Source organism: Cupressus sempervirens, chromosome 2 (genome assembly GCF_028749045.1).
Source record: "Cupressus sempervirens isolate cs-2001-9-10 chromosome 2, ASM2874904v1, whole genome shotgun sequence".
Taxonomy (NCBI): Eukaryota; Viridiplantae; Streptophyta; class Pinopsida; order Cupressales; family Cupressaceae; genus Cupressus; species Cupressus sempervirens.
The window spans coordinates 329,399,266-329,406,990 of NC_143119.1; positions in this window are offsets into that span (position 1 = coordinate 329,399,266).

A 7,725-nucleotide genomic window follows, 5' to 3' on the forward strand; every position below is an offset into this window, starting at 1 on the left:
GCAGTGGTTAGTCATGTTTATGACTGTGTTTGCTTATGTGTTTTAAGTGCCTTATTTAATGCGTAAGTAATTCAATGGATTGTCCATGTTGATTTATTGGGTTATGTGCTACGGACATTTACCTTGTTATATTTCTGATTAGAGAGATATTTGTTACTCATGTTATGTTTACATTTGAGAGGACCCGAGGGTCAGATGTTACTCTTTGATTCCAATATCATAGATATTAGACTACTATGTTGTTCAGTTAATCATATTGCATGATGATGCCATTTTGAGATGACAGTGTGTTTTATGATGTTATCTGGTTATCTGGTATTTGGACATACCTCTGATTTTGTTATGTGATGGATTTAATGTATGGTTATTTACTTCATTCCTGTGTTGCTATGCCTTTTGCGAACATGAGTGATGTAAATAGATTATTTTAATATAATTAAATAAATGGTTAAATTAGGTGATTTAATGCATTTATTGCTTTGGCTATGTTATTATATGCAATTGCACTTGATCGTGTTGTTTAGTGTGCAGGATTTATATCCCTGGCAGTGGCACATGGAGTTAGTGACTCAACCATTCATATTTTACCAATGTCGTCCTTGTATGGTCGACGTATCCTTAATTAAATGTTTAATTTAAACCTTTCGGTGATTATTAAATCCGAACTCATTTGCATTAGGTGATTAGACCAGTAAGCGTGTCTATGCATTTAGAGTTTCGCTTTGTCGCGAAAGTTGTTTAGGAGATTTATGTGTTTTTGGGTTTTCGAGCTTTTTAATTGATTTATTTTAATTTCTGGCAGCTTTGCCATAGATGAATTCCTATTTATAAGAATAACCTGTTTTCGTTTGGGTCGATTCGGGGTTTAACTAGATTGGCTGGTTAAATGCCCTAATCGATTATTCACTTGAAAAGTGAATAAATATCCAAAAAGGAATTTAATTCCTCACTTCTCACTTTCAAATGGGAAAGTTGGAGAGTAAAACCCAAAATCCTCTTCATGAGGATTTACTGTTTTGTTCGTTGTGGGAGCTACGGGCGTGGGATCATCGCGAGGTTGGGCTCATTGGATCCAGCTCGAGGAAACCTTGGATTGCCGTGATTTTTCAGCTACTTCTGCGGGATATTTATTTTATGGTTCAGATTCCCGTTTTGCCCTTTTGGCTGTGAGGTAGGGCTTTCCTGTTTTATTGTTTCTGCTCCGTTTCTGCTTCTATTTTTGGTAGCCATTTGTTTGGAGGCTGAGAACTAGTGTTCCCCTCTATTTTTGTATGCTAGTTCTACCCGGTTGGGCGGGTATAAACATTTTCCTGTTTGTTGGGATGAGGGTTTGGGATCTTGCACTGTTATGCTGGCCGTTTTTGCATACGGTGTCCGATTCCATTTATTTTTGGATTTTTGGGGTTTTTGAACCCAAAGGCCAAATGGGTTTTAATTTTGAAGTTTTCTAAAAAAATTTGGGTTTTTACCTCGTTTTGTGTGCCGCCCTATTTTCTGGGGTTTTCTTAGCACAATGTGGGTCGTGGACCTTGATGATCTGTTTGGATATCAGTCAAACCAGTTTTGCACTTTTATGTTGCATTGGGATGCGTGTTGCATCCGTACTCTCGACGTTGTGTTCGATTGAGTGATTTTATATTTGTTATGGTTTCTTTTGGACCTTTGCTTTTGTTCGCGAACGCTAGGATTCGTGTAGAATCCATACTCTCGGATTGAGGCCGGTTGAGTGAGTTCATGAAGTTTGGTCTTATTGCATCATTGGGATTCGTGTAGAATCCATACTCTCGAATTGAGGCCGATTGAGTGATTTAATGATGTATGATTTTATTGGCTTTGGGATTCCTGTAGAATCCGTCCTTCCCGTGTTGCTTTCAGTTGGGTGTTTTCTTTGCATTGTGTTCTCATTCCTATCCTTGTGTTATGATCTTCGGGATGGTGGTGCACCACACACGAGTACGTACGCGTACATTTGTTGGGTGACTTGCAAGGCCCGATCCTCCATGGATTTGCTGGAAGTTATGATCATTTGGGTTGGGATGGGAGTATGCATGCCCATGGGCACTTGTCGTCGGATGAGCATGGGTAGGGTAGGGTAGCATATGGAGGGGGTTCTATCTCGCAGCCTGGTGACCTTAGTCCCATAGGGTTGGCAGAGGAAGTTTTAAATAAGTGATAATTAAAGAAAATGTGACTGGTAATAAAACTTAAGATAATAAAATGTGTGTTCAAGGCCCTCCGTTGAGGAGTTGAAACGCATGATCCGAGCTCGGGCTTGTCGATGCCAAGCGACTCTCCATGATGTCAGCCCCTACTTAGTAGCCTTTTGAGTGTCTGACCAAGACCTTTACTCCTTGCATTGTCTTAGGTTCTTGGTTGCAGCCATCATACTGTCTGGCGTGAGTGTTGGCCATGGATGTTCTTTTGTGTGTTTTTAGTTGGATCATTATCTCCATCAGCACGGTGGGTGTGGACCCACGGGTGCCACGTGGTTGGGAGGCGTAGCTACCTTCACCACTACTAGGGATCGGTGTACAGAGATGATCTTTGTCCTAGTGCGACCGTTGCTGGATGTCTTCACTTGGTACTTTGGGTTACGAAGTATGCTTTCTTGTGATTTATGCTTTCATTGGGATGCTTGTATATCATGTTTAGATGATGTTAGTTTATTTGACGCATTCCCTTATTATGATGTTTAGCATATGATTAGATGCTGTGAATTGTTGTATTAGCATATCTGTTGCTTATTGCTATTTAGCATGTGATAGGTGATGTTATCTACTGTAGGATTATCTTATGCTTTTCTACTAGCATGTTAGATTTCCTTATGCTTATATTGTTGCATGTTTTTAGTAGTGATGTCCCTATTACGACAGTATCGACGATCTGGTCGGTGGCTTGGGATGTTACGCACGGGGGATGGCTAGGACCCACAATGGTCTGATGATGCTATTGATGGTTGGGAGGAACCGCGTACTTAGTTTGGTTGTTTTGTTCTTGAGATGTATTTATGTACATTGCAATGATGCTTTTGTTCTCTACGATGTTTAATTCAGTGTGTTCTTGCTGCTATAGTTTAGATGGTTCGGTGTTCTTCATTCTGTGTTGTTCTTGCACTCAAGTGTTCATTCCTCGAGCCTTCGTGGATCCGGTACTCCCCGGTGTGGAGGTTCTTTTGTCAATTTTTTTCTCATTTTTGAGTTCTGGAAGTGTTTTTACTTTCTATGGGCGACATTTGTTCAGCATTGTGCGACACTGATAAAGTATCGCACGCCCATAGAAAGAATGTCGCACAAGACTGTAAAGTGTCACACGTATTACTGGAGAAGTGTCGTACGACACTGGAAGAGTGTCGCACGACTTTATGGAAAATGTCGCGCGATACTTTTCCAGTATCGCACGCCTTCTTGAGAAGTGTCGCACTCAGTAAGGGAGAAGTGTCGCCCTCCCTTAGTAAAAAGTGTCGCACGGTTTTTGTGAAAAACCTGCGCGTGCCATCAGTGGGCACTTTTCTTCATGATCCGATCTTTTCGAGAGTGGTTCTAGATACCCTTTTGGGTGTTCTTCAAGCCTATGTTGTTGCATTTTGAATTGAGGAGGTTTCATTTGAAATTCATAAGTATAAGTTGACATATATTTAATTCCTTATACTTAAGATATATTTTAATATATGCGACAAATCGTTTGAGATAGGCTTCAGACCTCTCAGAGATAAGTTATGGATTCTAGGAAATTTTAGGGCTTCAGAAATCCAAACTTAGCCAATTTTTAGGGCTTCAGGATTTTAGGCTTAGCCAAATTTTGAGATTTTGCATTTTACCCCAGCTTGGTGTTTTGTTGATGAGTGGTCATTTCTTGTGCCCTCATCTTGTTGTGGTGGTTGTTGGCTTTTGTTTGGGTGTGTCAGTTGGGTAGTGGCGTTCGGAGATTCGTTGGTTGTCGGGATTGTGTTGAAGTCTTCTGTTGCGATCGTTGTGATCCTTGTATGATGTTGTCATGTGCATTCATACTTGTAAAAAAAAAATATCTTGGCTTGATTTGAATCCTTGTTTCCAAGGATCTCCGGGTGGGGCATTACATTTGGTATCAGAGCCCATGTTCAAACATTGGGATCTCTGTGTTATGTTGCCCTTGTAGTTGTTGCTGCATTGCTTGAGTGTGAGTGTCTTGATGAGAACTCGTGATCTTTGTTGCTTTGGTATCTACTCATGATGGACTTTCTTGTCCAGTAGATGCAACTAGAGTAGTGTGAGGAGAAGGAAGTGATTCTTCCTGATTTTGTGAGCGAAATCGTTGCGCCTTGTTGGTTGGTTGCTTGTGTGACTCCTTTTGGATGGAACCACTGATTGGTGTCCATGTGTTGGCTTGTGTGCCTCTTTTTCTTTCTCCTTGTGGAGTGGGTTGATTGTTTCCCTGTTTTCTCCTAATTGTAAGTTGATGAATGAATCTTATTGTGATTCTTTATTTTGTTGATATAATGATGAAATGGTTCCTTTCATTGAAAATGAGTGTTTATTGTGAATCATTGCAAAGTTGTAGTTTTGCATTATATATTTGGGTTAATGACTTAAGTTCCCAATCTGATTGCTTCTTAAGCTTATGTAGAACTGTATTAATTTGATGAACATTTAAATGTTGCATTGCATGAAATTTTTTGTCTTTTGCATATGCAGGAGATTACTGATGGCATATTGTTTGATGTGTGTGAGTGTGTTCTCTAAAATTGCTAGGATGATGTATTCCTTAGCATTGTGTGGTGATTTATCCCTCTTGTGTGACTGTACTCAGTCATCAGCTGTAATGTGATTTGTTTGATGCCTTATTTTATTGGGCTGGAGGTACTTTCCTCATGTTGTTGGGCTAGCATTGGTTTTTAGTATTTTCCTCTCTTGGAGTAGTCATCAAATTTTATCTATCGCTCTCTTTGTGGCAGTTGTCACATTTGACTTATTGTTGAAATGAGCTCTTTTTGATACTTACTGTTGGAATTGATAATTCCCCCATTTGGGCTCTTTGATTTATTTTCATGATGACTATTCTAGATGTGTTTCACTGCTGCCCTATTGTGTGTTGTGACTCTATCATGTTCATCTCGAACCTCTGGTAGTATGTACAAGAGATATTATCATGGAGAACATGCTAGTGTGTCTGATAGATTTTAAGTGTTAATGTAATTGGATGGTTTAAAAGATGAGTAAATGGAATGTTATTTTTGAAAGAAATTGAAAGGTATGTACTTGTTTTATGGTGACTCTTGGACCCTTGCTTGAAACCTTTCAGTTCATTGTGCATTAGTGCTTATATTATGTTTAATTAATGAATTTATGAAAGAAAAGTAATGATGGTTTCAATGTGTGATTTACCTTTCATTCCATGCCTTATGTTGTTTTGGGCATGTGTGCTCTTGTGTGGATTTGGACATTTCGTCTGTTGCTTGTCTTGGTGACCAAGGCTGTTGGTTTTGTCTTTTTTGTTTTGATTTGAGTGGTGGCTCAGATTGTAGGTCTTAGGTCTCTCTTAGCTTCTTCTTGTTGTAGTCCCTTTCGATATCTTTTCGACGCTTTTCAAATGGATTCAATCCGAGTTCAGTTGTGAGGCTTTGGCTTCTGGAGTTGTTGATCGATGTTCTGAGTACCTTTTCAAGTAGAGGCCAATTCAATCATGAAATATCGTATTTATGGCAATTGGAGAACTTTAACTCCTCATGTTATTCAATAACGGAAGAGTTATCTTGTCTTTATAATCTACTAGGTACTTGTTGGGGTTTGTGCTTGGGTTTTGTATTTCCTATTGCACTGAACCGCCCTTGTGAGGTGTAGTGTGGTTTGTGAGCGTTCCTTGGTTGAGGATGATGTTGCCTTGTCATTTGGGAGTGACTTAGTTCTTTGATGAGTCTAGATTCTCCTTCTTGGACATTGCCTTGGGTGCATCTCCTTATCCTTTTCTCTCTTGTGAGAGTAGGCTAGTATGGTTATGCCACTAGCTCAGTTAGTGCTTTCTAGTCAGTATGTTGATGGTTGGTGAAATTGTGAGTTTCCTAACGCATCATGGACTGTTTAGTGTAGAGGTTGAGAGAGAGACTCCCTCTCAGTCCTAATACTCTGTAGTATCCTTCTCCCTAAGCGTATATCTTCATGTGGACTGTCTCAGTCAAGTTTTCTCTTTAATCGTTGACTTGAGGCTAGAGATTGATTTTAGCAGTAGATTGGGTGTAGTTTTCCTAGCATGGTGCTAGAGAGACATGGTATCGTTGGACACATGGTACCATCTCGTAAGTTGGTATGCAGACATTTGATGATTGTGTCCATTGACGAAAGTCTTTGAACCTTGTGAGAAGGTGATATCTTGTCTGGTTGGGTTGTGTTACCCTAGTTTCCAGTGGTAGTTGAGTTTTTGTGCCTTGGTGAGGTGTCATGCTCCTACGCTTGGTGGTGAGTAGTCTTTTGGAGTGTGTCCTTTTGTTGGTAAACTTTCATCCTCTTTATTCTAAGGGTGAGTTTACGTGGATTCTAGAATGATCATGTGTGACATGATAGTTTTCTTGGGAGTTTGGGATGGTTATTTCCCCATGATTCCAACTCTTGTTGGAAGTGTGCCTTATTTTGACCTTGTTTGTGGTCTTGTAGTTGGTGCATGTTGTAGTTGGGCACCTTTTGACAAGGTAGAGAGGCTTGTTCCTTACCTTGTATTGTTGATCTTAGGATCTCCTGTCTTGCTTTCCCACTACATGGGACTTTGCATGCAACAAGATCTATTAGCAACTTTGCATCGAACTATGCCCTCCCATCCAAGTTCATCAAGGTTCATTTCACCATTATTTCTTTCAGCAATGAACAACTAATATCCACGTCTACAATGCCCCATAGAATTGTAGGGCCTCCCCATCTCCTCCCACCCACAATTGGCATCCCCATGATATAGATGCAATAGATGACAACCAATTGGAGGGCCTCTCCAAGTAGATTCATTCCTCTTCAATTGCAGGGAACATGGAGGGTTGATTTGGCAATCAAATAGCAAAAAATGTTAATAAAATTTATAAACAAGTGAACGTTCGAGAGTAGGCATATGCATATTTGGCACAAGGGTTTTTTTGTCTCCCTTAAAACTGATTTTACTCTATTTGAACAGGTGTAAACAATCATCACAACTATCACAAATGTAAATCAAACAACATTGGAATGATTGTGCAAGAGACACCTCCATATTTTTGTTTTTAACCTTTACACTAGATTACTAGGCATGATTTCTTTTTCTTCATCCATCCATCACATAAAGATTTTTTAAAATTTTGATCATTAAAATTATACTGATGTATATTTATTTAAGTTTAAATCTATTTATATTATATTAATACTTAGACTTTATATATATATATATATATATATATATATATATATATATATATATATATATATATATATATATATATATATATATATATATATAGAGAGAGAGAGAGAGAGAGAGAGAGAGAGAGAGAGAGAGAGAGAGAGAGAGAGAGAGAGAGAGAGAGAGAGTATTTAGTGATCTAATTATTTTTTATCATATAAATCATATTAATTTTAATATTTACTATATATAAGTGTAGATTGATTTTTTTATTAATGATTTAATTATAAATTAATATATTTATGAATCTTAAATCTTGTTTACTAAATCAATAAGGTTGTAAAACAAAAATCTATACAAAACACAATAAAATTATAAAAAATCTATTGTTTTTAG